The sequence below is a fragment of the Dreissena polymorpha genome, chromosome 7 (genome assembly GCF_020536995.1).
Source record: "Dreissena polymorpha isolate Duluth1 chromosome 7, UMN_Dpol_1.0, whole genome shotgun sequence".
NCBI lineage: Eukaryota > Metazoa > Mollusca > Bivalvia > Myida > Dreissenidae > Dreissena > Dreissena polymorpha.
Window position 1 is genome coordinate 95695156 of NC_068361.1, and position 8341 is coordinate 95703496.

An 8341-nucleotide genomic window follows, 5' to 3' on the forward strand; every position below is an offset into this window, starting at 1 on the left:
CTAACCAACGAATAGGATAATACATACGTGGGCATTACATCAGAAAACGCGAACTATTTGGTTTAAACACTATTTATTCAGTTCAAAAGAAAGTACATATAAGCAATACAATACAAACAAACATATTATTTTCGAACAATACACAAGGCAGGAAGAAATTGCAGTATTGCTTAATATAAAGGCTGTCGGATACAATTTGACAGAATTGAGAAAAAAGCTCGAGGCTTATGCTATGTCTCTCTTCTGTCTGTTAGAAGCGCTGCTGATATGGTGTAAACAATCAAACGTGTAACTACAACTTATAAAAATCACAAAATTTTGAAACGTTTAGTTCAGTTATTGGTATTTGAATACCGTTTAGAAATGGAGAAAAAATATATGTGGTAATACAAATCATATAACAGGGTAGTATATATACCAAAAAATGTAATACGTTGAGAAGGATATGGAAGGAAGTGTAATTTGATGCAGATAACCATCTTAACTCTGATCTTGCAAAAATCCATTCTTGGGCTGATAAGTGGTTGGTTACCTTCAATCCATCCAAAACCGAATCCTTAGTAATGTCTAGAAAAGTCAACCGCCCAATCCATCCCCCTCTTTTTCTCAACGACTGCCAAACCACTAAGGTTTCGTCTCATTAACATCTCGGCTTACATTTTTCTGATTCATGTTCCTGGCACGACCATATTGAATCAATCAAGAAGAAAGCATGGCAGAGAATTAATTTAATGCGAACGTTCAAGTTTACGCTCGATAGAAAGTCCCTTCTATTGATATACACAACATTTATCAGACCAATTCTCGAATATGCTGATGTAGTCTGGGACAACATTACTACACAAGATGAAATTAAACTTGAAAAGATTCAACAGGACGCGGCAAGAATAATCAGCGGAGGAACACGTTTAGCATCTCTGCAGAATCTATATAATGAAACGGCTATTGAACCATTAAAAAATAGGAGAACAAAACATAAACTTACCAATTTCTATAAAATGTATAATTCTATATCACCCCCTTATTTGTGTACTCTGATCCCCTCTAGCGTTGGAGACAGTTCGGCTTATTCACTTCGCAATTCTAACAATATTCGCAGCATTCAATGTAAATCACAACTTTTTTCACGATCTTTCCTAACATCAACTATAAGCTTATGGAACAATTTACCTGAATCTGTAAGAACAGCTCCTTCTCTCTCAGCTTTCAAAGCAAATCTAAACAAAAACAAAAAAATAATTCCCCAGCATTACTACAATAGAGAGCGGCAGTCTAATATTCTACATGCACGTTTACGAATGCATTGTAGCAGCTTAAATGAACATTTGTACTCAAAAAATATTGTACAAAGTCCATATTGTCAATGTGGTGAGATTGAAGATACATACCATTTCTTCTTCAATTGTCCCGTTTATACTGCAAAAAGAGTTATCCTTTTTGACAATCTGTCCAGTTTTCAACCAATAACTCTGCAACTACTTCTTTTTGGTGTTAAAGACGGATCATACGAAGTTAATTCACTAATTTTCAAACATTTTCAGTCTTTCATCCGAGATAGTCATAGATTCTAATCCTTCTCCATCTCAGGAACAAACCATTTCTGCTAACGATGCCCCGTCCAGCGTCTACTTCCTTTCTTATCGCAACTTCTCTTATTCGAACTCTACTCTTACATTTTGGGTTGTCGACGATTATATATAACGCAGTATCGTCTGCAAATAGACGAATTGGACAGTGTATATCTCGTACAATATCGTTGATGTATATAAGAAAGAGGAGGGGCCCTAATATAGACCCTTGAGGAACACCAGCATTTATGGGTAATGGGTCAGATTGGCAGCCGGAAATTACAACACACTGGATCCTCTCCTGTAGGTAGTCTTTAACCAAGATAGAAGATATCCAGAGATACCACATAGTCGGAGCTTGTGAATAAGTCCTTCGTGCCATACTCTATCAAATGCCTTAGAAATGTCACAAAATACGGCTCTAACCTCTTTACCTTCGTCAACAGCTTTAATAAAGGTATGATATACCGAGACTAATTGGTTGACAGTGGAATCTTTTGGTATGAAACCTGATTGAAATGGGGTTATAAAATCGGTAGCCCTTAAATGGTTAAAAATGTATTTGTGGAGAGTTCTCTCAAGACATTTACTTAAATTGCTTAAAAGTGAGATCGGTCTATAATTTCCAACATCCTGAGGATCAGACTTTTTGTGAAGTGCACAAACAATTGCTTCTTTCCAACTCCGAGGGACTCTACCAGTACTGATGGAACAATTGAAAAGATTTTGTAGTGGACCTGCAATCTCAGATGCAATTTGCTTTAGAACTTGGCTATTTATTTTGTCTGGTCCTGATGCCTTTCCCGTTTTCATTACTTTTATGGAATCTAAAACATCTTGACGGGAAATGATGAGATCTTGAAAGACTGGGCAATCTGGCTCATGGGAATGTAAGTTGTGCATGTGCGTACTGGGTATAGTTAAAGTCGATTGAGATTAGAAAAAGGAATTTAGGATATTTGCTTTGTCAAGAGGTGACTCATATATTGTACCATTGTGAATGAAGGGAGGCAACTCGTTATGTGAGGTGTTTTTATTCGTGAATCTTTTAATTATCTTCCAGAAGTCGGATGAGGAGTGTTGATTTTCACGTATTTGTTTAGCAAGATTATCAAAGTGAACTTTTTTTGCTGATTTTACAAGATAATTGACCATATTACGTTGTTGGCCATAAATGTGCCAATGATGATCTGAATTGGTAGCCTTGGCCTTTTTGTACGCTCTTTTGCGGCGTCGGATTTCTTTTCGAATATTATTATGTAGCCATGGAGGATCAGCTAGTAACTGTTTTGGATGGGTTAGTAGCTTCGCAGAAACAGATAAGTTGACGTGTGAAATTTGAGGTATATATGTCAATGTTATTATCGCAGCAGTTGTTCCAATCAAAGTTCTGCACAAGTTGTCTTAGTTTAGTGTAGTCCCCATCTTTGTATTTCCACATTTTACGTTTAAAATTTGACCCAACTTTTCTGTTGAAGTTTATGACTGGACAATGAAACTGAACTTGTTGGTCAAGAAAAGGTTCTCCGACGCCACTTTTTAGCACTGTCAATGATGATGTTAACATAAAAAGGTCAATAAGAGAATTCGAGGTTTCAGTGAAATGAGTAGGTTCCTTAATAGCCTGTGTGAGATTGTACTGTAAAAGAAGGGAGTCTATTTTGATCCTTCACTGTGGTTTATTCATGTCGAGGTTGAAATCACCTGTGATAACAATGTTTTCAATACCTGTGTCAACGGCTAGTGAGATCGAATCGTTTATGCATTCTAATATATAAGGACAAGAGTTAGGTGGTCTATAGAAAGATCCAAATAAAAGACGCCTTCCCTTGATACGTAATTCAACCCATAGACATTCTAGATCGTCTATTTGTAGGCCAGGTCGCTCAATGGCAAAGAGATCAGATTTTATGTACACTAGAATGCCTCCATGGGGATCGTTACGTCTATCGCGTCTAAACGGCGTATGATAGAAAGGGAAAAGTAAGTCGGCAGTGTCAACTGTTGAGCTGAGCCAAGTTTCAGTAAAAACTATTATGTCAAAATTATTAAGGTCGGAATATAAAATATCTTTCTTGGCAAGGAAGCTCTGAACGTTGTAATGGACAATTTTAAGATTATGCGCAAATGCATCAGATATGGAAGATGAAAAAGATGTACCCGTAGATGAGGAAAACATATCAAAGGAGTCGTCGGGCCCAGGATTTTGGTGGACATCGCCTCCTCTAAGAAGAATAATTGCCAGCCAGCAAACTAACTCGAACATATTCATTTGTTGAAGCCCTTTACGTTTCATTGTGAGGGAGTAGAACAAACCAATCCTCATCCTGTAAACACCTATGTCAGTGTTCATTATGTTATACCCGTGTGTAAGAGATAATTGGATGAGGATACGCTATCGTGCGCCCGGCCCGCAAGAAGTGGAAGATAGAATGGAGAAATTATGACAAGAGAATAATAACAAAAATAAACAAAAGGTTTGGTCATGTTGATGTTTTAAGGAAGTTTAAAACCTCATTTGATAAATGTATATGTTGCCCTGTCTAAAGGATACATAAAGTCGAAATTGTAGTCGATGAGCGCGTGTTAACATAGAAGTACAATAATCTACGCAACAGGGGCTTAATAATCATGCCGAAAATTGGCGAGCTTTTTACAAAGCTTGTAGTTTATGCCAATGAGGCGTGTAAATGAACGCCGAACGGGAGAGTCCGTGTTTGTACAGTGTGCACTATTTCCGCAAGCTGAAAATAAGATACATGTGCACAGGGAGTGTGTCAAAGAATTGAAGATTACAGTTTAGGCACAAGTTAGAGGTGATAGAACGTGTTAAATATATGTAATGAAGTTAGGCCTTTGCCAATATTTTCGGGTGAAATGGATTATTGAAAGTGCATCTTAATGGATTATTTTAGTAAGAAGTTTGCAGTTGCATTGAAAAAAAAAATTGATGTGTTGTTCACCAAAGTGTAGATATTCATATTTCAAGCTAGTGGATTTATTCATTCGAGGATTAGTTACCAGCTGTTATGGGCGTAATTGCACACCACACTTGAAAGCAACATTTGGACAGACTTGTACAAGCAACGAGTCTGGTAAGATCTTAAAAATCATAGTAGAAGGTAGAATGCCACGTAGCAGTAAAATGATTGTCTAGAAATCTAGTTATTTATCGTCGGATATTATAATGTAATAAGAAAGAAGAATATACCAAACGAAAGAATACATAGTTGTTTTCGGGATTGATAAATATAAGAAATGTATGCAACTATGTGTTTGTGTAAATAAAACATAAGAAATGTATGCAACTTAGTGCATGTGTAATGTGTGATAAATATAAGAAATGTATGCAACTATATGTTTGTGTAAATAAAACATAAGAAATGTATGCAACTTAGTGCATGTGTAATTGTTGGGTATAGATTGTACATTTAACGTTTTTATATATGCAATGGGAGTGTTTACTTGACGTTATTTGTTTGAGCACTTATATTTGAAGACAAAGCGTGTGTTGTATGAGAGCATGAATAAATGACTGCACATAGTAAATTAATTTCATTCAGTCGACATAACAACACAATAATTCTTAAACAAATAAGTTACTGTACAAACAAAAAAAGTCATATAGCAGCTGAGCTTCAAACATTTGAGTGCTATTAAGTACACAAGCAATGTACACACTAAGTTGTAGTTCAACATATTAGAAGATAGCTGATCTATAGAAAATATAAGTGTTAGGGATTTCACAGACAATATATAATTAAGCTGCTGTATAAAATAGGATTACTTATGCAGTGAGGTTCAAATTCATAAACGCTAGAGAGTACCCATAGTAAGATAACTCACCCAGCAGGCTGAGGTTCAAAAATGAGTTTTACACAGTACCATCAATTATATAAGACACATTTCATTAACAACATTTTAAACACCATAATAATTAATTTGTTATAACATATATTATGCACACCACGCGAACTAGTTCATTACCCACTTCTATACACTATTGATCTTATTTTTAAAATTTATCAGCTATTGTGTGCCTTATGTTGATTGAATGGTATCGCCAAAACCAATACTTGCGGTTTGATTGATACGATTGTACAAGTAATAAAAGATAAATGTCTGACTAAACTGTTACGCAATGTTTTATGGTTTGTAAACAGAACATTCAGTAAGTATACATTATTGCATACTATAATTTATAATCATTGTCGAAAGTAATTTGTGTTTTTTAAATTTTGATTTTGAAGCGAACTATTGTGTTTTTTCTATTTCACTTAAGTTTAAATTATGATCTTTAATTATTGGGATAGTGCTTAAGGCAATGTGTGTCGTTTATTAAATGATTCTAAATAAATTACCAGGGATGGTAAGTTACTACCATATTGATGTTTAAAACACAAAATAATTATATGAGATGAAGTATTTTTGAAATACGTGAACCCGCATATTATTGTATGTCAGAAGTGTTAACTTAATGCTTTTTCATAAATTGTGATATATGCTTGAAGCATTTAATTCACCCTAATTGGTATAAAATTCTGCTTTAAGTTGATGATCGCCTTTTAAGTGTTAATTGTAACACTGTACAAGATTTAAAGAAGTAAAGCAGCTTAACATAATTAACATATAAATAAAATGTATAGTTAATATGAATCGTGTACTTTTTGACAATTACAATTTGAGATGTTTTCAACAATAATGTTCAACTGGTTAAACATCAACGTTGGACAAACATCACACGCATATCATCATGGGTCTTTTTCAGGGAAATACGTCCAGTAACCAGTCCACTGGACAAAGCGTGGAGCCTTCAAAAGCGGTCACCGGGCACAAATGGGAATACAAAATCTGCTTCGATCCTGAAACTGAAATCGATTAAGGTGATAAATATGATATCAAAGAAGAAGAGCTTATGACGAGTTTAAACAGCTTGTTGGAGTAGACGAAGTAATTATAAACGTGTGGGCATACAAAGCGCCACTAATGGAAGGAAATGTAGCACCTTGGTTATTATTTCACATGTTTATTGTTTTTTTAAACTGGCGGATGGTGGTGGTCCATCGAAAAAACATACTGATGGTATAACGATACAAAGAAGTTACTGACCAAGGGCTGGCATTGATCGTTACAGACGCAAGAATCGTAAGTCCGGGTGGGAAGTGCTTCAAGAAGACATTGAAAAAATGAGCGTCCATAAACTAATAGAATGGCTTTATAAAGAAGGCGAGCTTAGAAAAAGGTACAAAGTATTAGGCAGTAATTGCAAACATTTTGCTATAGCTGATTTCAACCACGTGGCATTTTCAGAAAAATTGTAATTATAAAAATCACGCAGCATGTCATTATATCAATTATAAATATTCAACAAAAATAAATAACACAAACGAAAGTGTATTCATTCAAGATGACTTCTTTCTTCATTCATGTTTTACAAACACTTTATCATACATTTACTGTATGATTTTATAAACGCAACCAGTTTCTTAGGTTCTATATGCTTTTTAGTTAATTTGAGATTATTGATTTGATATTATTGTATTTAATTAGTCAGCTGTCGAACAAAAAATATGTTCCATATCATGTTAATGTCTATAGCAGTTCGGAATTATTTGTAAGTAATATTTATAAAACGCCGTGCAGAACCCAAAGTATATACTTCCGATGTTAATGCAACGCAAGGTCAATAATTAAATATGAAGTATGCTTTTCATGTTATGCCGATAAGTATGTAGTTAATTGATGGATTGTTGTGCAACTATAATGTGATGTTGATAAGACACATTCCAACCCAGAACTCTAAGCATAGTTTTTCAAGTTATATGGCCACACATAAATTATCGTATATTAGACACGAGAACCTAAACCGTTTGAACATTAACTAAATACTCTTGCTGCACAATACATGATAAGTGCATAATTATCCTTCGCTTTGTTGGAAATAAAGGCTTAAAGCCACATACCTTGAAATAAAATACACGGCATAGTAAATTTAAGTATAAATAAGAAACATATTTTAGCTATGCTAATTAGAATATATCTGGTTACAAGGTAGAAATCCTTCTTTTTGAGCTTAAAATCTTTAAAATAATCGCGTTTGTCGAAATGGACGTATACGTCAAGAAAGCCTACTTTCGGTTTTAAAAACGGTACCGTTTGAAGAATAATAAAAATTACTTGCTAACTAGGCTTTCGATTTAATTTTATCTATGCCAATTATAATATATCTGGTGATAACAAGGTAGAAAAACGTCATTTTTGCGCTTTAAAACTTAAAAATAATCCCGTTTGTCGAAATGGACGTATACGTATAGAAATCCTACTTTCGGTTTTAAAATTAAAAAATAATGATAAATTACTTGCTAACTAGGCTATAGATTTAATGAAATTTGGCACTCTTTCAAATTGCATCTATATGTATTGATTAACATGTATTTCATTTCAAGGTTTGTGGTTTTTATATCACACAATAGTAATTTGTTCAATGAAATCGTGATGATAGATTAATTATAAACGTATTAGTTTAACAATGACTAAACTGAATTATATTTGTAAACGTGTGTATATTACAAGACTTATTGCGAATTCTGTTTTATTTTATTAAAAGTAAAACATACATACTAGACCTAAAACGTCCAATTGTTCGAATAAATGTGTCACGGTCTGAACTTGGTCACGTTAGGGGAGAAGTTGTGTGGCGGCCCGGTTAGCTCAGTCGGGAAAGCACTCGCCCTGTAAGCGATGTGTCCCGGGTTCGAGTCCCGGACTGGCCG

At 34.6% G+C, this 8341-nt stretch overlaps 1 non-coding gene across 1 annotated transcript; it reads left to right on the forward strand.

Annotated features, from left to right (window-relative positions):
- The first annotated feature begins 8267 nt into the window (after positions 1-8267).
- On the forward strand, positions 8268-8341 carry Trnat-ugu (transfer RNA threonine (anticodon UGU)). The gene has a single exon. It is a non-coding gene; the product is annotated as a tRNA-Thr (tRNA).